The sequence below is a fragment of the Ailuropoda melanoleuca genome, chromosome 10, assembly GCF_002007445.2.
Source record: "Ailuropoda melanoleuca isolate Jingjing chromosome 10, ASM200744v2, whole genome shotgun sequence".
Lineage (NCBI taxonomy): Eukaryota > Metazoa > Chordata > Mammalia > Carnivora > Ursidae > Ailuropoda > Ailuropoda melanoleuca.
In genome coordinates this window covers 14,174,832-14,199,115 of record NC_048227.1, presented here as the reverse complement: position 1 = coordinate 14,199,115, position 24,284 = coordinate 14,174,832, and the positions used below count along the sequence as shown (strand labels likewise).

The following is a 24,284-nucleotide window of genomic DNA, read 5'->3' as shown; positions in this document are numbered from 1 at the left end:
GTAGGAGATCAGAGGAGATTGCAAATGGCTTCCGTGAAGCCAGCGACAGTGGGGGCTGGAGAGGGGGGTGGTCTGTGAAGGGCCAGGTCTCTAGGGTAGCCCATACTGGATTGGACTAGATGTGGGGCCTGCAAGAGTGGAAAGAGGTAAAGATAGGTGAGGGAATGCAAAAGGCATTTGCTCCTCATCTCACATTCTTATCCCCGTCCCCTGCAGAAGAGGGGATCATTTTGCTCTCTGTGATTTTGCCTTTTTGCTGCCTCCTCTCTACAACAGACTCCCCAAAGGAGGATGACTTCGCAATCACCGGTCTGAGCCTGGGAACTGCATTAGTGAGCAGTTCTGGTCCCTGTGATCAAAAAGTTCATGCCACACCTGGTCACTCTGTCGCTCTTGTCGTCTTTTTGCAGACAGCCTACCTGGATAGGCCGTTGCTGAGAGTGGGCCTTGCCAGCCCCTCGGGGGCTACTTCTTTCTGCCACCCTTCTCTATCTTTGTCTGGGCAGATGTCAGACCAAGATTTGCTCTCAGGCCTCATCATCATGTGTTCAGTGGGGAAGAGAAGACACCAGATCCTCCCTTGGAAATCCCGAACTAGGGCACTTGTCCACGTCTGCCCTGGGGTCTTTTGTTCTCAGTGGGCTGTTGTCAGACCCCCCAAGAGGACGAAATGAGAGAGGAATTAAAATCCTCCAATTCCCAAAGAGCTCACACTGTCCAAGTTCCAAAATAACATAGTACCATTTCCCTAACGCACCTAACACAGCTAAGTAATAAGCAGAATAGAGCATGTAAGTTACCCAGAGTCCTTCCCTGCTGGGCTGGCGTTCAAGTCCGTTTTCTCACTGTTGACTTCCTAAGTTGGCCTTAAGATTCTTTTGTTTTGAATTCAGTAGATCTAAAATTAGACCAGAAATATTTTGTCTTTCTGATATGTAAGAATTTGGTGTCATAGATGACAATTATGTAACATAAGGATGTGCCAGTGGGCTCCGACCTGCAGTGCGGCCTTAATACTTTACCCTTTCTTGTCATTTCTTTCAATCTGTAAATGTTAACATTTACATTCTCAAATGCGTAATAAGTGCTAGGATGTTCAGATTATGACTTGGTCATGACGATCAGAACAGTCAAATTTGGGATCTCCAAGGAAAATTCTTGTCCGGCGAGGAAAACAAAACTACACTAAGATGTTTCAAACAGATGGCATTCAATACACAGGACTAGTTACCCAGGAATTGGAAAGCTGAAGTAACCTCAAGAATTAGTAATTGCAAGAACAGCTACCATCCCCGGGGCTGGGGGAACAAGAGAGAAGATGTGGTCTCACCTGGGCAAGGAGGGGCCCAAGGGAGCTGGTGCTCAGACCCCTGAGGGAGGCGTCAACCCAGCAGGACTGCCTTGGCTGAGAGGACCCAGGGTGCGGGTGGAGCTTGGCGTAGCGCGTGGGCTGACCACTGAGGGTCATGGCCTAGCTGCTAACTGGCACCTCTGTGAGGTGAGCAAAGCTGGTACTGTACCTTGCAGGAGGTATAGTGAGACTGACCTTAGCCATACCAAAGGGACATGGGGATAGGAATTACCCCTCTGTGGTTTGCTCCTTCCTGGCCTCGCCATCTTCCTGGAGTCCTTTTTCAGCTGAACCACCAAGAAAGACAGTGGGCAGGGGGTGCCTGGGAAGAGTGGTCTGGAGAACTCAGCCCCAGCCTCACAGGATGTCCATGGGTGGCCAAAGCTGAGGGGCCGTGGGGAATAGCCGAATTCGCAAGAGCAGATTTGTCCACAGGCCAATTTCAAGGCTCACAAAATCACTCCTACCTTATACAGAGATTGGGCCTCCTGGGTTGTATTCTGATAAGTTTATCTGGCAGAAGTCTGATAAAGTTNTGCCTCCTCTCTACAACAGACTCCCCAAAGGAGGATGACTTCGCAATCACCGGTCTGAGCCTGGGAACTGCATTAGTGAGCAGTTCTGGTCCCTGTGATCAAAAAGTTCATGCCACACCTGGTCACTCTGTCGCTCTTGTCGTCTTTTTGCAGACAGCCTACCTGGATAGGCCGTTGCTGAGAGTGGGCCTTGCCAGCCCCTCGGGGGCTACTTCTTTCTGCCACCCTTCTCTATCTTTGTCTGGGCAGATGTCAGACCAAGATTTGCTCTCAGGCCTCATCATCATGTGTTCAGTGGGGAAGAGAAGACACCAGATCCTCCCTTGGAAATCCCGAACTAGGGCACTTGTCCACGTCTGCCCTGGGGTCTTTTGTTCTCAGCCTCGCCATCTTCCTGGAGTCCTTCTTCAGCTGAACCACCAAGAAAGACAGTGGGCAGGGGGTGCCTGGGAAGAGTGGTCTGGAGAACTCAGCCCCAGCCTCACAGGATGTCCATGGGTGGCCAAAGCTGAGGGGCCGTGGGGAATAGCCGAATTCGCAAGAGCAGATTTGTCCACAGGCCAATTTCAAGGCTCACAAAATCACTCCTACCTTATACAGAGATTGGGCCTCCTGGGTTGTATTCTGATAAGTTTATCTGGCAGAAGTCTGATAAAGTTAAGCTCCTGCAGATAGGCATGAAGAGTGTAGACATTCCCATCTGTCAATCACTGGAGAAGAGGAAGGCCATCATTTGGGCCACAGGGGTGCTAATGACAGAGCTAAGATGGCGGCGGTGGGGGGAGCTCCTGCTTCTCTCTGGGTTGTAGTCTCTTCAGTTTGGACTTTAAGAGGTCAGGGTCATCTTGAGGACACTTCCTGGTGGTGGATGCTGCAGGCGACCTGTCCTCTCCTCCTCAGCTGGGGGCCTCCCCACAGAGTTGAGTAAGCCATTGCTTCTGCCAGGGGACCTAGCTTCCTGTTAAATCTCCGGGTTCATAGCTCTTTGTTCTGAGGGGATGTGGATAAAGTTGAGGAGAGGTTTGAACTGTGGTATTCAGGGCATGGCGTCCCGGGAGGCCATCATGGTGGGCAGTAGCTGTGGTAACGTGGGGAGAGTACTCCAAGCCAGCTCCAGGCAAAGGGGAGTCGAGGCCACTGTCCCTCCCCCATGTGAGCTCTCTCTTTGTTGTCAGCCTAAAAACTGAGGGGTTGATTTTGTTACTGAAAACCTGGAAAGAGACCTCAAGGATTTGAGGGGCTGGCTGGAAGGACTAGAACTTGGAATTCCCCAATTCCCTTCAGACTTTTCCTCGTCAAGGGGTTCTTCCTGGGCACCTCTCTGCTGTGTCAGCCTCTATTAGCCCCAGAGCCTACCCCCTTGCAGGTGCCCAGGAAGTACCAGGGGGCTGTGGGGTTGTGAGGCTGTGGGAACATTCTTGGTGCCAGGCCCACATCTCCCACCTCCACCCCCAGCCCCGATCTGACCGGTCCCCCTTGCCCGCTGTCTTTAAAAGGCAAGAGAAGATGCCATATGCAAGGCTCCCAAGAAGACGGAGGACAAGAAATTACATTGAACTGATGTCTAAATGGGTGATAGCAGATTCTCTGCTGACGGGTTTTCTTGCCAGTGGGCCTGAGGACTCTGGGCACCTTGGGGTGGAAGGAGCAAGCAGGGCAGGGGTAAAGTGGGCACAGAGAGATATTTTGGTGGAGAGAGACTGTGCTGTTCAGTGATTTTGCCTAAGGCTCAGCTGGAATAGAAAGTGGCCCCCTCTCTGACCTTTGCCAGTCTGATCTGGCTGCATGTAGGCTCTATCTCTCAGAGCAGAGCCTGTGATCAGGGAGAGTGTTTCCAACCCACTCCATCCCTCATTGATGCCGAGGTCCTTGGAGATGATTCTGCACAGTGTTTCTCAAGATTTTTTAGCGCATGCCCTCTGCAGTGTGCTGTCCCTGTCAGCCAAGATTTGGTCAAGCTTGGGGTTTGGATAATGGAACATGTTTTCTAAAAGTGCCTGTGTCCCCCTCCTTGCTTCCCCTCTCTGTGCAGAGCGTGGCTGGCTTCGTTCGACACTGACATTTTACAAATGAGAAAATGCAGGCTCGAGAGGGAGGGGGTCACACAGGTGCTCAGAGCAGAGCCGGAGGGGATCTGAGGTTCACCCCCATCCCCAAGCCTCATTCCCTCTAGGGTACCCCTTGGCACTCACTCCGAGGCAGAACACTGAGTCTGGTGAGCCCCGGTTGGCTGGATTTACTTTGCACGCCTACTAGGAGAAAGTGGTGTTAAACAGCACAGAAGGGACTACTGTGCCGACTAAAGAAGCATCACAGGAGAGGCAATCGTATGGACGCCAAACATCCGATAGTCCAGTACGAGAATGAGACGCGGAGGTCTCACATAGACTGGCAGGAGCAAGGAGAAAGAGGTTGCGGGGACAGAGGTTCCCGGGGGGTGACGGTCTTGAATTGAAACTATCCCTGATTCAAGCCCTGCTCTGGGAACGGCACGCCAGAGAGGCAGGCAACTCTCCACATGGGTTTGTTTTTCCCCTCCTTCCTCCACCACCTTTCTCTGATCTCCCCTCCTGGCCGTGTTCTGGAGAAGGAGGCACAACAATTTCTCTTGGGGATCTACCTGTAAAATGCAGGTGTTTGGGCTAGACATCTGGCTGGCTGCGGGATATCCGGAAAGGGGGCGTGTGTGTGTACATGGGCAGTTTTGCATGTGCATGGGCGGACATGTGTGTACATGGGCAGGTATGCATGTGCTTGGGTGGACATGTGTGCATGGGCGGACATGTGTGTGCATGGGCAGGTATGCGTGTGCATGGGCAGACGTGTGGACAGGTGGACATGTGTGCACGGGCGGACATGTGTGTGCATGGGCAGGTATGCGTGTGCATGGGCGGACATGTGTGCATGGATGGACATGTGTGTGCACGGGCAGGTATGCATGTGCATGGGCAGACATGTGTGGACGGGCGGACATGTGTGTGCATGGGCAGGTATGCGTGTGCATGGGCGGACATGTGTGCATGGATGGACATGTGTGTGCACGGGCAGGTATGCATGTGCATGGGCAGACATGTGTTGGACGGGCGGACATGTGTGCATGGACGGACATGTGTGTGCATGGGCAGGTATGCATGTGCATGGGCGGACATGTGTGGACGGGTGGACATGTATGTGCATGGGCAGGTATGTGTGTGCATGGGCGGACATGTGTGCACGGGCGGACATGTATGTACATAGGCAGGCATGTGTGTGCACGGGCAGGTATGCATGTGCATGCGCGGACATGTGTGTGCATGGACAGGCGTGTGTGTGTGTGTGCAGTTTACCCGGTGTGCTCAGGGGAGGAGCACAAAGCAGAGACCACACTTCCCACTTTCCCCAGGCACTGTCCATCCAGCTCCACGTCGGGAGAGAGTGCCCCCGATACCACCTGCACCCAGGGAATCCAACCCCGCTCCCATGTCTGGGAGACAGCACGTGAAGACATTGGCACTCCATCGGGTGGGCAGTGCCGAGGTCCACAGCCCGGCGGCTTTGATTTCAAACCACGCAGCAGCCTGAGACCCCCAGGTCGCTCGCTGTACTTTCCCACCTCCGTCGCTGCGGTTCCTTGCTGGAGTGAGAGGTCTGCAGGAAGCTGTTCCGGCAGTCAGAGCAGTGGCTGGAGTGGCAGCAACGGCAGCAGGAAGAGCAACGCCGGCACCCTCCAAATTGGGACTCTAGCCCTTTAAATCTGCTCAGTTACCAAAAAAGAAGAGGCATCAGACCCTGTTAATTAAAGCTCGCCCTGGTCCATCATTCTGAGGAGCTGCAGTTCTCCGCTCCTTCCCGATGGCTTAGAGATTCTCCTAAACTCCCAGCCATGGATCTTGGAGAATTTCCCCCGAGATCAGCAGGAGGTATGATCCTTGTCGATGGCACTCTGGGGCTGGTGTGGCTCTAAATCAATAATACCACTGACTGCATGGACACTGCCTGGTCCCCCCCGTCTTTCCCTCTTTGCCTCTGCCTCCTCTCCAATTTCCCAGCTTGTGTTTAGTGGAGACCAATCAAGTTTTCATGGGGTTTGGAGGGAGGGGAGGGGAGGGCATGGGGGGTCTGGAGGTGGCTCCTACTGTGTTCGTTTTGGTCCTGGCTTCACCTGGCTGCCAAAGTGGTTCGGAGGAGCCGGGGAACATGTTTCTTCAAGCCTGGGCTCCTGCAGAACTATCTCCTCCTTGCTGGGTCCCTTCCCTCGGGGTATCCTGAAAAGGGTATAACCCTGAGTTGACTTGCTTCTTTAATCAATGACCTGCCCCTTGGTTGGCCTGAGGATTGCCATGCGGCTGCTCCCCTGTGTTACTGGAAAACTCATCCCGTCCAACTTTCTTGCCATAAATTGTCCCGGCAGGAACCCTGTGCCGGCACCTGTCCTCCAGTCTCCCCTTCCCTCCCTGAAGGCTGCTGGACGAGACATGCTTGTGGTAGGATTTCAGGAATGCATAACCCCTTCCCTGTGCCTTTTGAGGAAACTCACTTCTAGCTGAGCCGAAGGTTCTGTTGCAAAGAGTTGTTTTTATTCGGGAATCTGCTCTAGGCTGGCAGAGAGGGGGAGGCGATATATCTTCTTTTACATTGCATTTTGTAAATTGTACTCGGGCCCAAAGAACATCTATCTGCAAATCCTTCATTGATTTGTTTTCGCCCCCACATCTTCCTTCTGGGTGAAATGCTCTTCTTGAGTCATACCCGAAGGAGAGGTTTCCTTTCAGTCAGCTTGACACGACTTCACAGATGTCCCTGAAAGCCAGGCCTGAGCAGAAGGAGCCATTTTCGCTGTCCTGAGTTATACAGTCCCTAGGGCCTTGGGTCCCTGTGTGCTGACCGGGGGTTGGAGGGGGGGCTTTCAAGGGCTTACACCCCCCACCCCCCACCCGGGAAAGTAGCTTAGGAGGGAAAAAGCACTTTTATTGATTTTTTCCCAGGGGCTTTAAAACACTCCAGATGATTAACATCACTTCTCAAGTCTTGAGAGGGATCTGAGCCAAAACACAGCTCATGGGACTGGGGATTTTCCCCCAAAGTTATTGCCTGCACAGTCCTAAACCGTTCACATGAACAGTAGTTATGGTGAGTGTAGCTAAACCGTCTCCGAGCCTCCAGCAAAGGACGGGAACTTTCTCTGAGTGAGTGTCGGGGAAGTCAGGATATCTGCCTCCCAGACATTGTGGGTGCAAAGTGATTCGTCTTCTCAGAATAATAAAACTCTCAGCCGTGGCAGAAACGCTCTGGTTGGGAAAGACTATTCAAAGCCCACAAATGAAGCCCTTGATGGAATTCCTAATCACTGTGCCCAGCAGTGGATCCGTGTAATAATTTGAGGATTCTGAGGGAGGCGCCCAGGGAGACGGGTTTGTGAACAAAGAGCCACCGTGGCGGCAGGAGGATGGGAGCACCGTGCAGGGTGAAGAAGGGGGGCCCATGGGAGGTGGCGTTGCAGGCGTGGTGCCCACTTCCAGGCTTTGCTTTTGGCTGGGGTGTGGAGGGCTTCGCCGAGGCTCGGGCTGTTGCCTGGAGCTGGGGCGTAAGTAGGACGGGGGCCACTTCCCTGAGCTCCCCGAGCGTCCAACCTGGGAGCTCCTCCCACGGCGATGGGTACCTTTTCCTACTCTCCTCTCTCTGCCCCCCTCGGGGCCTGAACACCGCAGGCCCTCTGCCTCTCTGGGCGTTATTGCTTCAATCAATACTCTTCCTCAGCCACTTTCTAGAGGAAGCCAAAGGAACCCTGGCTTCACAGAATGCCCCCCTCCAGGGTAGGGAGAGGCCTGGGATAGACGTCACCAACCATGTCCTTGGACGGGCTGGGGCCTATTAACAATAAGTAAATAAGTAGACTGTTCCTTTGTGTCAATTTTTCTTTTCAACTTAATGATGTGTGTGTGTGTGTATGTATGTGTGTGTGCTGTGTTTTAATTTACTGGATGGCTGCTGGCTTTCAAAAAGCTGTAATGGGTCTCAGTGGACTTTGTTTAGCATGGCAACTTTGTAGAGTTTTGTGGTCCATGGATATTCTTGGAATGGCCTTCTCGGGTGTTTACAATGCCAGGGAGGTGGAGGAATGGCGGACCTTCTCTGGTATCTTAGCTCCATCACGTATTAACGTGTGGCCCTGGCCAGCTATCTAATTTCAGTGGGCCTCAGTTTCCTCAGTCTGTGATACCGTAGAGTTGTCAGGATTAAAGGGAGTAACTTAACCAAAGTCTGTGTATGCAGCCGGTACAAAGGAAATCTTTCCTCTTGTCTTTTGATGAAGACATCTGCCTCTAATTAAGCAAAGCTTAACATGAAGGATAAAACCACTTAAATAAGTCCAGTGGCTCCTTCACCAACTGTGGGGCCGCGCCTCCTCGGAGGGCGGGGACCACCTCTTCGGTGTCATTACCCTCCTCCCAGGGGCATGGAGACTACAGAAAGGTTCATTGAATGAATACATGATGGTGTGCGGACACTTAACCTTCACCATAGGTGATTTTTAATGACGAAGCGAAATCACTTCTCACTCAGTCTACTTAAGAAACACAGCTAAGCCAGACAGATCAAAGAGCCCCGTGACTGTAATAAATTTGGACTAAAATATATCCTTTTGTGGGGGAAATTTGAGTTGTCATAAAAAATATCTCGTGCCCTAGGACTTGTGTCCCGTGCCCGTGGACTCCAAAGTGTCCTTGAAGCCATTCTGATTGCTAAGGAGAGGTCAAGGTGACTTCTGCCCTCCCTCATGATGGGCTAGACTCCCTATTCTTCATGCGTTGAAGAAGAGGCTCTGAAGAGGGAAATGAGCTCTAGGTGGAAAGAGGCACTCACCCCGTCACTCCCATGTGTAGAGCAAGTCAGTCACTATATCAATCGATTAGTAAGTTGAGCTGCATGTGGACACTTAGTACCATTGAGGACAGTCATTGATTGAATAAACAGTTATCAAAGATAACAGTACTAATAATAATTATCCCACCACCACCACCTAACAGAGAGTCTCCTTGGCTAGAGGCTGGAAGTACCCACCTGAGAGTGACAGGACAGACCAGTAGACAAAGGGTGTCAGGAAGACTGGTTCAGGCTAGGAGAGGCAAGAGCCCAGTGCATTGTGGGGGCCCAGGGGTGGGGCCTACCCTAACTTGATTGACCCCCAAAAGGAGCCCCCAAAGAGGTGGTTTCGGAAGAGTGTTCTTGGGAGAGGAGGCCAGTGGTCGATGAGCCATGCAGTGGGGTGGTGGGTAATCCCACTGGGCTGTGTTCTGGAGGGCCATGTGAGAGAGGAGGCTGGAGAGGTAGGCAGGGGGCCAGATCCCAAAGGGCCTTGGGTGCCCACAAAGAAGGGGACTTTATTCTGAGGGACATAAAGATTCATTGAGGGTTTTTAAGCAAGAGAATCACTTGGGAAAATTAAATTCAACAAATGTTAATGGACAGCGATCATATACCAAGCTGTATTCTAGTGAAGTGAGCGTGTGCGATCCAACAAGGAGGGAGGGAGAAGGTGGCACTGGAACGTAGATGCTTGGAGGCAATATAAGAACTTTGGCTTTTAGTGAGATGGAAGGTAGCACCGGGTTCTGAGCAGAGGGGAGACCTCTAAAAAGATCCCTTTAACTACCATGTTGAGAAAGGGTTGTAGGTGGGCTTGGGTGAAACAGGAAGACTATCGAGGAGAACACAAAACCCCAGTGAGGGGGGATGGTGGCTGGACAAGGGGTCACCGCAGAGGCATGAAAAGTGCGAGGGTTCTGGACTTTCTCTCTCTCTTTTTTAAGATGGAGGCAATGGGCTTTGCGGGTGGATTGGTTAGTTGTGTGAGAGAAAGATGAGTCAAGGATGACTCAAGCTTCGTTGGCCTCCCATGGGGATGACTGTGGGTGGAGGAGGTTTGGGAGAAGATCAGGGCTTCGGTGTTTCTCCTGTTAACTTTGAGGCGTCTGTTGAGCATCCCAGGAGAGATGTTGAGTGGGCAGTCCTGAGTTCACAGCAGAGATCCGGGCTGGAGACAGCCTTGGGAGCCATCGGAGGACAGATGGTATTTAAAACTATCTCAGATGAAATCATCAGGAGACAGATTATGATGGAGAGGACTGAATTTTGAGGCATTACAACTATTCACAGGTTGCAGAGAGGAGGAGAAACCAATCAAGGAGATTGAAGACGAGGTTTCTCTTCTGTTCAAGACAATTCACCCCCTTCCTAACATTCTTTCTCCTCTCCTCTCCTGGGAGCAAGATTCATAGATCACCCTCCTCATTGTCAATGTATCCTTTTCTCCTGGTTTCTCCCTCTGCCCCCCACCCAGCCCCACCTGGAGATCTGCTCAGATCTCTCTCTTAAAAAGAACCCTTCTTGACCCCTAAGTCCTTCACTCACTTTTACCCGATTTTTCTCTCTCTTTTCTCTCTTTTTTTTAAAAGGTTTTATTTATTTATTTGTCAGAGACAGCGAGCGAGTGGCAGGCAGAGGGAGAAGCAGGCTCCCCCCTGAGCAAGGAGCCCGATGCGGGACTCGATCCCAGGACCCTGGGATCCTGACCTGAGCTGAAGGCAGTTGCTTAAACAACTGAGCTACCCAGCCATCCCTCTCTTGCTCTTTCAACATTAATTGAACAACTACTATATGCTGGGCATGAAGGATGAAGAGACAAAAAAATAGACATTACCCTACTTGAAAGACTATTTCTACTTCATCTATTTCATAAATATTGTGTGTGTGTACATATAGTGAAATCTAAAGTATACAATGATAAACTAAGGATATAAATTTTGTACCAAGGAAAATATAATTTAGAGTAAAAGAGCAAGATCAGAAAAAGTAGGATGCACATATAAAGGTCAAAATGTTGTATAAGAATGTAATTGAGCCACCAATCGGATCAGAACTTCCGGGTGAGGAACGGGAAATTAGAATTCCTTAAAAAAAATTCACTGAAGTATAACATATTTCCAGTAAGTTCTCATTCCATAATTATATGGCTCCATACATTTTTATACCCTGAATACCTTACCTAGCCAGCACTCAGATCAAGAAATAGGACATTATTCACACCCAAAACCCACCCCACTCATTGTCATCCTGTCTGGCCAGTGTTCTGCCAGGACTGACAATATTGATCCGCCTATTTCAAACATTTCGAGAATTGCTTTTTGAGTTTCATTGTTTATGAGATCATATGCTAGTTCCTCAAGGAAAATGAACGTTTTCTGGCCCTTAATTCTAAAAGAATATTTTTGTCTGGAGTTTCATGTAAGGGACACTGAAAAAATTAGGTAGACTACCCCTTGTCTATTTCCATAACATTTTGGATAGCATATACAAAACCGTGTGTATATAGTCAAATATCGAATTATGAACTCAGACTACAGAAGGCCAAAGGTTGGCAATAACTTAGCATCCTTTGAAGGCTGATAAGGGGCAGTCAGAAGGTAAAACCTGGGGAGGGTGGGGTGTTAAATGCCAGAGAGATCAAGCAACATAGGGGCTGGGGAATGACGGATTTGGAAAGTAGGAGGAGACTAGCCCAGTTTCCTGGAATGATGGAGGCATCGGGCAGATTGACGGAGGTCAAGGATGGAATTGGAGCTTCGAAGTGATGGTTTGAGCGGAGACAGCTATTCCAAGATTCATCCTCACGGCGTGGAGAGAGATGGTGGCAGGCTGAGGAGGCTGCCATGTCAAAGGAAGGGTTTTGTTTATTCCCCAGTAGAACAGGAGAGACTTAATCATGTTCTCAGAGAAACAGGTAGTTAAGAAATAAAGGGGAGAAAAAAGAAAATTAAAGAAGCAGGGACATAGGGGCACCTGGGTGGCTCAGTTGGCTAAGCGTCTGCCTTTGGCTCAGGTCATGATCTCAGTGTCCTGGGATCGAGCCCTACATGGGGCTCCCTGCTCAGCGGGGAGCCTCTCTTTCCCTCTGTCAAATAAATAAATTAAAAAAAAAAAAGCAGGGACCCAGACAAACTCTCATACTGTGCGTGTGCGCTCACACATACTCAACTTAGCTTGGTTTCTCCGTCTTTAACCTTTTCTGGTCATGGCCCCCTCTCCTCCCCATTGTTCTTCTTTGTGTTGAAACTAAGATGGCCCTTAACACCCAGACACCCCCCACAGGGGAGGAGGGGGGCTGTAAGATGTGGTCCACTTGGTCTCTCCCTAAAGAGAAAGTCACTGTGGGTCTCTGCAGGACTTCAGCCATTTGTCAGGACTGCAGGAGACCTTAGTGAGTGTCTAGCCCGCATCCTTATTTCTCACGTGGGGACACTGAGGCCCGAGTCTCTGGCAAGGTAGAGACAGAGGCGGCCTAAGCCCAAATCTCTTGTGATCAGAGCATCAACAGGCATTTCCAGACCTCTCCCTCTCCACCTCTCAAACCTGAGTGTTTCTCCAATTTCGCCATGTGTCAACATCACCTGGAGGGTTTGTTAGGACACGGGCGCCGTGGGACCCACCCAGAACTTCAGAGTCAGGACTGAGGACTGAGGTGGGGCCATTAAAAGAGCAGAAGAAAGAATGTGTCAATAGCAGGGTACTAGCCAGCAAGAAATATAGATAAACTGAATCCAGTGAATGGAATTAGCAATGGCCTCAATGTCACCTTCCTTAGTGAATAGTCCCACTCTGAACATAAGTTGGCCTCTCCTTTGATTTTCTCCTGGCAGAAACTCAGCAGGTCATGCTCTTACCTCTTTGATCAGAACTGTATCCGGACATTTAGATACTCAGAGCACTGAAATGAACATGGCACCTGCCACAAACATGTAATTCACAACTAAAAACAATAAAAAAGTGCAAAAAAGGTAAAAAAAAAAAAAGAATTTGCATCTCCAACAGCTTCCCCCGTGCTGCAGAGGCTGCTGATCTGTGGGCCACACTTCTAGAATAATGCCTGGGAGGCATAGTGTGCAGGGGAGGCAGGAAGGAGAAGGGAGGAGGAAGGGAGGGAGGAAAGCTGGAGCTGGCTCCTGGGAGATTTCCTTCGGGTTGATCTCATTTCTCTCAGGTCAGGTCTGAAATGGGGGGGGGGTGGAGAAGTTGGGGCAGTCCACCTTCCAGCCACCGAAAAATCCAAGGAGTGCAGTGGGGCGGGCTGCGCTCTGAGACTAACCCCAGCGGAGTTGGGCTGTGGTTAAACACAGCAAGGCTGAGTAGGACATCGCTTCCTGCGGGGAGGAAAAGCGCAGGGCAGCCCGGCTGGGAACCCCCACCCCCTGGCTGGGCCTTACACCTTCCATTCCACTTGGGCAACTCTTACGAGCAGCTGCTCATCCCGGATCCCCCAGGGATGGAGGGGAGAGCCTCGCTGGTGTGACCCAAGGTTTTTCTTCAGCATATTCCATTATCTTGGCGCTCAGAGCATATGTCAAGCGAATTCTGTGTTTCTGGCAGGTTATTACGCACTGAATTAGTGTGGTGAAATAAAAACTATAATAAAGCTGTACCAGACTCTTAAATTGTTAAAATTTATTATAAAGTGTGCATAGTTATTAACTGATTTTTGCCTGTGTGCATTTGCCTGTGCCTGAAGCCAGAGAGATGAAAAGTGACTCTGTCAAAGGGAGGCCGAGTTGGCTCCTGGAATTCTCCAGAGAGTCCCAGCGGGGCAGCACATTCACAGATTCACGGAGAGCGGGGCTGGCCTCTCCCCATGCCCTCGGCCTCTCTCGGCGCTGCCCACGGCTCCCCCAGCCTGCAGTCAAGGTCCCCTGGGAAGGAAGGCTGTCTGTGGGCTTGAAGGAGGCCCCTGGCAGGCCGAGAGAGGTGTGGAGAAGCGGGTCTTGCGTTCCACCAGTGTTTACGCTCCGAATGCCCTGTTGCTCACCCTCCCTAATCCCGGGACCGAATGTTCCGTGGAGGAAAGCTGTTGCAGATGGGCTCGTGCCACGTTCTCTCCAGCCGTCCCCGCAGGCCTGCTTCTTCCTCTGTCTTTTGAGAACCCAGCACAGGTGCCAAATAGTCCTCAGCTCAGCTCAGGCTGTTCCCTGCTTGGTCCAGTACCAGGGAGCCGCCCACTGGGCTGTCGAGCGTCCCCAGCATTCTCTAGATGAGGCCAGCGCGTTCCCTGTGCTCACCTCTGTGGGTTGGGGGATGAGTTTCCCTCTGTTGTGGACAGATAGGCTTCCTGCACTCCTTGGGATGGAGGGGGGCCCCTGACTCCCAGTGTGCATTTTGAATCAGGCCCTAGGGTGCTGTCTGGACGCGGGCTTCAACCCCCCAAGTCCTGCCTTTGAACCGGAGAGGACAGCGACGTCCTCATTGGTTTCTAGCCCCAGGGCCCCTATTGCCACTCCAAGCCCAGCTGGACTGCAAATGCTCCTGAAGCTGGAAAGAACTGTGCCTGAGAAAGAGCAAGAATGAAAAACTCTGAGTCTTTCCCAACCGCCAAGGCTGAGAGGGTTTTCTCGCGTCCGTGCCACGGCACCCTGGGGTTGCCCTCCAGGGGCTCCATCATCTACTGGGGCGCCGTGGATTTCCCTCCAGAACATGTGGGAACCACAGGCACCGTCCCGGGGTCCTGGGGGGGCTGGGCCCTGATCTTGGGTGCGGGGGCTCCCAGCCTTGGGTCTCTGTGGTCCGCGGTGAACTGAGAAGCCTAGCGTCAGTGTAGGCGAGTTCTTGGGTTTTACATTCCCTTCCGGAGAGGTTTTCCTCCAGATTGTCTATTTCTTCCTTGTGTATGTAGTGCAGCTGTTCCCTAAGCCTCACGGCTCAGCTTCCCGCTCGGGGGCTGAGCTCCTGCTTTCTCGTGGATGTACTGCTTTTGTTGAGACACCTGTGAGCCCAATTCTCTGACCCTGGGGCACCAAGGCTGCCATCCAGGTGGGGAGCTGTGGGGAGGGTGATCTATATTTTAAGGACAACTAGAGGGTTCAGATGGCTTTCTCCCTTCTAACCGCACAGTTGGAGGGAAATGAAACCGTACCAGCAGAAACCGAAGACACTTAAATTCCAATGAGACTGTCCCATACCCTGAGTCCCCCTTTTCTTCCCTCTGCCCCATCAAAGCCTTAGGTTTGTTCAGAGAGGGGGGCATAAAATCACTGAAGAATGTGAACCCATAAATGTTTGGGTTCAACTACTTGGGTTTGGGTTTCGCACCTCCCCTTCGCACAGCTGTGCTGCTGTGCACCCAGAAGATAGCGAGATTACAAGAATCTGTAATAAAGTGACATCCAGTTAGTTCATCAGCATAGACTCTTTGGCCAGGCGGTGATTGCCTAGTTTTAAAAGACGGTGAAATTGCCGATATGAGAGCTGGTGCGTGCTGAAGTAGATCGTAAAGTGGCCTTTAAGAGAGCCGTGGTGCACAGCAGAAATCCCATATTTAGGGTCCATTTATATATTCTCCATCTAGTTCCAGAAAGGACGCAAGGCAGTTTGCAAAGATGCATATCCAATTGCGAGACCTAATTAAATAACAAATAAGTAGACAAAGAAAATAAGACAAAGGAAAAACAAGACTGGGAAAGCAAGGAGGGAGCCAGGAGTGAGGTTAGGACACAAAATTCGTGACGTCAGACCCTGTGCGTTTGCTAGAGGTGGAACTTGGGGGCAGCCCTGAGCTTTCCCCTCAGCCAAGGCGGAGAGGGAAGTAGTCTCTTATTGCAGACCCAGCATCCGTGCGATAAAAGCAAACCAGCTGCTCAGGAGAGGCACAGCTATTCGTGTTCCTGGAGAAGAAAGGAATATTCTCCGCGGGTCCCCACAAACAGGCCATGGCATAATGCAATCAGCAGTGTCCTAAACCTCTTTATAATCCATATGGCAAGGAATTTAATAGGACTGCCCCTTGTAATATTCCTCTAGGAAGGGGGGGATGGTTAGGGTGATAGAGCTGCCCCAAACACTCTCTGAAGTTCTGACTCAATCTTACTCAGAGTTTCGATTATCTATGATAGGCTGCCTTTCCTTCAAGCTGTTCTCCATGATGAATGATTCTATGGTGTAACGTTGGAGGCTGCCACAGTGTTTAAGGGGTGTGTGTGTGAAGGAGATGGTAAAGGATGGGGGTGCACTGGAGTTTGTATAGTCCAAACTATCAGCTTTGTTCCTTTCATTTTTCATATTGCAGTTCCTCATAAGATTTACTTGAAGAAAGGGGTCCCCACTGCTAAAACTAGCTCAAAAATTATAGTTTAGAAAAATACGATGGACTTAACTTAATGAGTGGTTGTTCGCCTGACAGTGTGAGCACTGAGCAGTGAATTTTGAGGTAATTCTCCTTGACAAGTACTTGGAGGATAGCTGCCCTGGGATGCTGGTGGGGTACAACCCCATATGCTTTAACAGTTGGTAGAGCTGGAGGTGGCACTGAAATCCTCTTATAAAGACAGAGGTGGTGACCAGGACGCCTTCCTGAACAGAATGCTATGCAGGATGCAGCTCCGGCAGGACCAGTTCCTTAGAACTGACATCTCTTCTCATTGGTTGGTGTTTGACTGGCTTCCATTTTGATTGGTTGGCGTTTGACTGGCACCCATTTTGATTGGTCAGTGTCTGCACCCTGTGGGTTGTTACAAATTTTGAATATCACCCTGCCTGTGATTAGGGCTGGGAAACTCCTCAAGGAGAATTTGGGGTCCCATCTAGAGTCCAGACCAAGGCTCTAACAACTTCCCAAACTCTGACGATGGCATAAAAAAGTTTGATCCAGAAAAAAATTTAAACATTTACCTCGGTGATTAACCTCCCCAATAAACAGCGATTATGTTTAACGTTGGACATCATAATTTCCTCTGATATAAACTAGCCACAAATTAAACACCCAGGTCCTAGGACAAGCTAACTTTATGTATGTATTTTTGGCTCTAAGACAGTTAAGTGAGGAAGAATGTTTTCTGAATAATGTTGACATTGGGTTTCAGAATAGCTGATCTACATGCTTTCTTCTTGGCAGTAATTAGAGATTAAAGCCACTTGTCTATAACAGCCACTACTAATTCATGATCATACTACTGTGTTCTCTGTTCGAAAGAGAATAGTGACTGTTCTCTTTTGGGGTTCGGTCCATCTTGGAGGGGCCTCAAGTAATAAAGGTAGAAAATAAGGAGGAAAAAATACAATCCTGCTTTATGCTACTTTCATAGTTTTGGGGTGTTTTCTATGCACCATTTGTTATTCTAAAAGCTGGGGACAGAGCAAGGAACAGAACTGATTAGTTTCCTCTTATAGAGCTTACCTTCTAGTGGTGACATACAGATAAAAATTTAGCAAATATTTTCTATGATGACTTTGAGCTAATTGCAAAGTCTACATCCACTTGGTGTCCANTATCCACTTGGTGTCCATCAGTTGCCTTTTCTCTTGGGTATGGATCACGTTTTCCTGTTTGTTTGTACACGTAGGAATTTTGAATTGTGCCCTGGACTTTGTAAACAATATGTGGTGGCGACTCTGGATTCCGTTATGTTCATCTGAAGAGTATTTATTTGTCGGTGTGTTTGTTTTAGCTGGACAGTAGCTGAAGTGTCCGTTCAATTCTCCGAGGCTTAGCTGGGAGGCTTGAGTCCGCCATGACCATGTAGAGTTTGGGGGTTGACCAGAGGTCTGAAAGTTTTACTCAGGAGATTTGGGTCTCTCCCTCTGTGATTCTCTCCTTTCTGGNTCTCTTTTCTGGTGTATCTCATCCTTTCTAGCTGCTGGTGATGCCCTGAATCCTGTCTTTTGCTTCCTCAGCAGTAAGACTTTGGTGTCTACCCTCACAGGGCACTGATGGGGGGCTGCCCTTGGGTGAAAGCCATACAAACGGGAAGTTGCTCAGTGCCTTTCGATCTTTCAAACATCAACTCCCCTTCAATTTCTTCCTGCTTTGAGTCACTCTCAGTGCCTTTTGAGCATTGTCTTTTATGTATTGCCCAGACTTTATGACTGTTTTTTGTTATGACTCTTATTTATGACGGAGAGTTGGTTTAATATGAGCTACTCTGTGATTATTAGGAGCAGAACTCCCAAGCTTAGCAAATAAATAGGTAGGTAGGTAGGTAGATGGATAGATAAGATCATTTCAGATGGTGATACATGCTGTCTACGATGGCAAAAAATAGTGTCTGGAGTGTGTATGTGGAGGGGGTACTTCACCCGAGTGACTGGGGAGAGCCTCTTAGGAGGTGACATTGAGCTGAGACCTGAATGGTAAGGGGAAGCCAGGCATTCTTGGATCTAGGCGGGAACCTTCCAGAGGGAACATCAGGTATACAGATGCTGACGTAAGAAGAGGCTTGGTGTGTTGCCAAGACAGGGATTCAGCAGCAGGGTTGAGGGGGCAGTCGGAGAGGTAGATCACGCAGGGCCTCACGGACCCCAGTAAGGCGATGACATTTTATTTTATATATGGTGAGAAATCACTGAAGAATGTGAAGCCAGGCATGATGTGAGCTGGTTTATGCTTTCCAAAGATCACCCTGGCTCTGCAGAGACCAGGTAGGTGTGCAAGCAGCCTGCTTGGTTGTCTAGGTAGGGGAGGGCGAAGGTCGGGCCAAGAGTGGCAGCCCAGAAGAGGCCCTGCCACGGGGGATGGGCCCCAGCCGTGTGGCGGCAGACGAGCACTTCACAGCGGGGCAGTGCTGGCCGTAGCTGGTCACTGTCCCCAAAACAAAGACCTGGATGAAGTTGACAGAATGGCTCCTAAGAGACTGTTCCTTCGCCCGGTGGTCACAGCAGAACAGCCCCGTCTAGCCCCATCTGTCTCTCTGTGGAGCCAGGCCTGCAGGACCTGCCCAACAGAAATGTCTTCTTAAAATCCCACAAAATAAGGTGTCTTGGTCTGAAATTCAACACATGTGCCAGAGATCCGTGCCGGTCTCTCCCTGTTGTGTCTCCTGGGAATTGGCCGGTCCTGGGGGCTCCTGCTCAGGGACAGGAAGGCAGAAATTCACATGCATGTATTTTCCAGAGCAGCTGGATTATAAAATGTGAGGTCTCCTTCTAGAACGCCGAGGTGGTGTGGACCCTTTCCAGAGGGTGCGTGTGGGTCTCCTAGGGAGGTAATAATTGCCACCCTGTCCCAGAGGCAGGATCTCAGGGGTCTCCTGGGGCAAGGTTATCTGGGGAGCCAGCCCTCCGAGGACAGAGATAAGGAAGGAGTCTCCTCCCTTGACATGTGTGGGTGGCCTGGCACTTTTCTGCCCTGGGGCTAGGTTTTCCCTATGGCTCCTCAGAAAATTGAAGGTTGAGATTGAAAGAGAACAAAGAGAGAATAAAGAGAATGGGCAATTTAAAACAGACACACAAATTCTGAATAAACACTCAGTAAAAATCAAGACAAGGTGATAAAATCAGATGAAATTGGTGAGATGAGTGTCTGAGAGCCAAGCCAACAGAATAAGAAGTTAAAAACGGGAGAAAAGAGAGACGAGATGGTAGAAACTGACATGAAGGATTAAGAACAAGTATTAAAGATGTAAATGAAAAATGTGTATTGAAATGGAATCTCACTGGAAAGGAATGTTTTGAGAAGTCAGAAGTCAGCAGAAAGCATGATGCCAGGCGGGGCTTGCAACAGAAGCGAGGGCTCCTTGGAGCTGACAGTTCCGTGAAGAGGGAACTCTTGTAAGAGGCAAGAGGAAGGTCTAGAACTAGCTAGAGCCCTTCTTGAAAGGTTGGAGTCCAAACGCGGTCTGGGCCCCTTCCCTTCAGGCTCTTAGGCAGTTGTGGTCTCACGCTCACGAGTCTGGGCTCAGGACAGCTCCCAAAATGAGCACCTGCTGTGGGCAACAAGGAAATGAGGCAATGAGGACCCACCAGTGTTTCTGTGCCTGGCAACCTGGGGACCTAGACTGGCCCGTCTCCTTATGAAGCACTCTTGTCTTTGCTGGGTGTTGTGTAAGAGGGCAGTCCCTTATCCCAGGGACCCAGTGGCGAGATGAATGCAGCTTCTCCCTGTCTCTGCACCCCTGCCCCTGCCCCATGGCCTCCAGGGGGAAAGGAGCCCCAAAATTCAGGTGTCCGTCTGCAGTGAACGAAGCCTCTCAGGTAGCATCTACCATGTAAAAAGCAGAGCTGTTTGGGGTTGCAAGAGGCCATGCAGCCTGCGTGGGTGTGGGGCGAGATCAGGTAATTTCATCCTGGACTGGAGCAAAGCCCACATGGAATGTGAAGTCACATCTGCAACATACGTGTCTGGCTACATCTTACCCTTATTCTTCCAAGCTTCTTTCTGGTTATGTCTTCATACAGTGCTAGGCTTAGGGTTAGGGTCAGGGTCAGGGTTAGGGTTATAGCAAGCACTGGACCTGCATACGCACCCTGGAAATGCTCAGAAGATCGGGCAGATCGGGGGCGCCTGGGTGGCTCAGTCGTTAAGCATCTGCCTTCGGCTCAGGGCGTGATCCCAGAGTCCTGGGATCGAGCCCCACATCAGGCTCCTCCGCTGGGAGCCTGCTTCTTCCTCTCCCACTCCCCCTGCTTGTGTTCCCTGTCTTGCTGGCTGTCTCTTTAAAAAAAAGAAGAAGCAGCAGCAGCAGATCGGGCAGATTGCTGTGATGTCTCCAAGGCCAGCTGGGGCAAGAGATATCTGGGCCACCAGTATTCGTGCAGTCAGGACTAGGAGCACCTCCCAAACCCAGCATCTGAGGATTACCCAAGAAGACCCAGCTATGAGTCCTGAGTTAAAAATGGTCAGTAGATGCCCTGCCCACAGGTCCCACTGGACATCAGTGAGGGAGACCAAGTGCCTAGGGATCTTCTTTCTTCCGCGCTTCTCAGTGGATCAGGGTCTGCCCGACCAGGAAGCAGAATTACTGTTTAGGATGCAAAGAGCTTGAACCACTGGAGGCCCATCAAGACCGGGTTGACCAACCGAGTGTCCCATTGGAAAGCTCTCTCACGGTCCAGGAGCCCTAGGTGAGCCGGAAGAGAGGTGGGGGAGGACCGTTGCCCAAAAGTGCCAGGAGTGGTGGGTATAGAGCCGTGGGCATGTCCTGAGCCCAGTGCTGGACACTGTGGTGAATGTGGGGACTGCCATCCTCCAGAGCCCTGGGGTGGGGCTGCCTAGCTCCTCCCAAAGATGAGGAATGGGGAAGCACAGGCAGGCAGCATGGGGAGCTCCCGGTGAACTTGGAGACCCAGGGATCCCTGGGTGGGGCTCAGAGCACAAGGCCACTGTGACGGCGTCAGAGGGCCCTGGATCCCAGGGCAGCCAGGGTTATCCCAGACCTATTGATGAGTCCCCACAACCATGACTAATGAACATGAATTGCTCATGGACGCCTCTCCATTCTCAACGCCTCTGCCAACACTGCCACCAAGAATAATAAGCATTTAGAAACTAATTATACATCTGGACAAATCTGTTTCAGTCTACTGGATTGAACATAATCATATTAGAATATAATGAACACATTCAAATCCACAATGTCTGGCAGAATAGTCACTGAGGAACCAACCAGTGCTGGCAAGGGCGTGCGGGCTGCTAACAGAGAGGGGCTGCAGGGGCCTGGTGGGAGTGGAACCCCCTTGGGCCTGTAATTGATTTCCTTGTCACTTCTGCTTTAGGGCCTGAACCTCCTTCCTCCCACCTGATGTGGGCTTATCCACACAAACTAGTGGTGGTTCTATACCCGGATTTTGTTATCTGGTGTTTAATCTTTATCTCATTCGGGTTGGAGGGATGATGTAGGGGTTGCAGGATGCTTCCGGCACGCTGGTGGCCACAGCCTTCAACCGTCTGGGCAGCCAAAGCCCACGGAGCAGGGGGCCTTGCCGATCCCACGGCGTGGGAGGCCGTGCCCAGATCCTCCCTAGGAGACAGGGTGGAGGGCACCAAACTGCCCAGCTATTCCCCAAACCCCGGCCTCTAGATCCCCATCTGGACCTTCCTGACCTGGACTTAACGGAGCGCATCTCCAGGTCTCCAGCTGGGGTGAGGACTCAGGCCTCTACTGGGAGTCCCCGAGGAGCCGAGCCTCCTCTGGAAGTGGACCTGGCACCTGGAGCCTGTTTGGGCCAAGCATGCCCTGGCTCAAGGCTCTGGCCTCAGCTCCCTGTGGCGTCTTGCTGCTGTCCTGCACTCCTCTCTCCCTTGTACCAGCCCAGCCTGGTGCAGTCCTCGGCTGGGTGCGACATCCCAGGCGGAGACTGGAAAGTGTCAAGGGTGGAGTGACGGGGCCCTTACAGGCCTGGCAATCAGCTTCTGGGAGATCATCACCATGGTGCAAAGGCAAATGGGGTCTGGTGCCAATGTTGTTTCTGCGCTGCCTCTAAATGGGAGTTCTTGGACCCTAGGGAGTAAGTTCATCAGAGACTGGTGAGGGCAGCCGAGGGGGAGAGCCTGAGTGAGGCCAGTGGGCCAGACACACAGCCATGTCCAAGCCTGTTCCTCCTGCCTGGGCTTCCAACCGTCTCAGCCCCTGCCCTGGCTTCCAGACTTGTCCCAGGAGGTTCCTCTTGAATGAGACCGGGAAACAGTGGTTCACAGGCCAGAGCTAGCCCACACAGAGGTTTGCCTCTGCTGCTCTTGGGTTGTTGTGTTTTTTATTTTGTTGTTGTTTTAAAACTTTGATGTAGTTGCCAGCCTTTAAAAATCAGCTGATTTATTATTTTCACAATCTGGATTTCCAGTTCTTCTTTAAACACTCCATCTGGTCATGCTGGGACATAGCCCCTCGCGGCAACGGTTGGTTGGTGACAAGCTGTGGTTACTCCTTTGGACAAAGGGATTCATTCCGTCAAGGTCTCCTGCCACCCCTTGCTAGACATTTGGCTTTTTTTTTTTTTTTTTTTTTTTGCCTCTTTACATGACTGCCCCGTTCCTGTAGGCTCTGGGGTCTCCATGCCCCCCTGTATTATAAGGAGCTCTAGATGCACCAGCAGTGGACCCCATACTAGTATGAATTAGACGAGTGCTTAGCCAAGAGAGGGTTGCAAACTTTGTCAGCTCCGGCTGCCTAACGAAATACTGGGGGGCTTTGACGACAGACGTTTATTTCTCACAGCTCTGGAGACTGGAGGTCTGAGATCAGGGGGCCAGCATGGCCAGGTTCGGGTAAGAGCTCTCTGCCTGGCTTGTAGACAGCCACCTTCTTGCTGTCTACATCCCACCCCATGGAGGGATGAGAGAGAGAGAGCGAGAGAGAGAGAGAAAGAGAAGAAGAGATGGAGGGAGAGGGAGAGTGATTGTTTCTTCTTCTTTTTTTTTTTTTAAAGATTTTATTTATTTGACAGAGAGAGAGAGACAGCCAGAGAGAGAGGGAACACAAGCAGGGGGAGTGGGAGAGGAAGAAGCAGGTTCCCAGCGGAGCAGGGAGTCCAATGCGGGGCTTGATCCCAGGACTCTGGGATCATTCCCTGGGCCGAAGGCAGATGCTTAACGACTGAGCCACCCAGGCGCCCCTGTTTTTTCTCTTATAAAGCTACAGTCCTATAGGATTAGGGCTCAACACTTACGACCTCAATTGACTTCAACTGTTTCTTTAAAGGCCTTGTCTCCAAATACACTCACGTTGGGGGTTAGAGCTGCTGCCTATGAATTCGGAGGGGACACAGTTCGGTCCTCAGCATATCTGGATTTCAGGATGTACATTTGGAGGCAAGAGGACAGCCATCGGAAAGAGGAATTAAATGACCAGCAGGGTGGGGGGAGGGTCTCAGCCCATCCAGGCATGTCACAAAAACGGAAACAAATACTAAAGAAAGGGATAGACTTGGCAACGGTGAAAGCTGGGGACACATGGGGATGCAGGGCTGATGGTCCCTGGCCCACAGCCCCCACCTCTCAGCTGTGCTGGGAGAGAGGCGTTAAGGAAAACNATTAAGGAAAACTCAGGACATCCTTTCACAAACATTTGCTTGGCTTAGCCACATTCACAATTTACACTGGATGCTTCCAAACTCTGCTCTTCTGCCACATGTCTAGGAAGTTCTGTGCTCCTTTAAGAGTGGCTGGTGGGGTGGAGAGAGCAGGTGGTGTGAGGTCCTTCCACACCCCATCACAGGAGCTCCTGGTCTTGCATCAGGAGGGCCTCTGGCCTGCGAGAGAGGCTGTGTGACCTTTAGAAGTTACTCAGCCTCTCTGTTTCAGTCTCTCCAATTGTAAACTGGGGAGCGACAGGGTTAGTCTCTTTTGCAGGTTGCTGTTTTGATTTGGGCCCATAATTTTAAGGCCCGATGAAGGACCCAGCCCTGTGTGGGCACACAGTGTGAATGATCCCTTCCCAGTCCCATCACAGGCCATCTGGAGCTCCTGCCGAACTTCCACGTCCTGGGCCCTTCCAGTCAGACCCCAGCATGTGAATCAGCCTCCTACCCCCGCGCTCCCCACCTGGGCAGGGCAATGAGAAGATATGGCATTAGCTGCTAATTCAGTTCTCAGCTGCTGACGCCTAATTGCCCTCAGGAGTATTTTCATCTTAATAGGGGACTCTTAAAAGCAGAAAGCCTCCGAGACA

The 24,284-nt window shown here is 50.8% G+C and overlaps 1 protein-coding gene across 6 annotated transcripts in view; it reads left to right on the top strand.

Moving 5' to 3' along the window:
* CALN1 (calneuron 1) overlaps positions 1 to 24,284 on the top strand; it is a 478,931-nt gene that overhangs the window by 9,859 nt on the left and 444,788 nt on the right. Inside the window, exon 2 of one of the 6 annotated variants that reach the window (XM_034670026.1) lies at positions 5,270 to 5,786. The exons of the other annotated variants lie outside the window; for them this stretch is intronic. The gene's annotated coding sequence lies outside the window, so the exon portion shown is untranslated. The remainder of the gene's footprint in view (positions 1 to 5,269; positions 5,787 to 24,284) is intronic. 6 annotated transcript variants of the gene reach the window in all.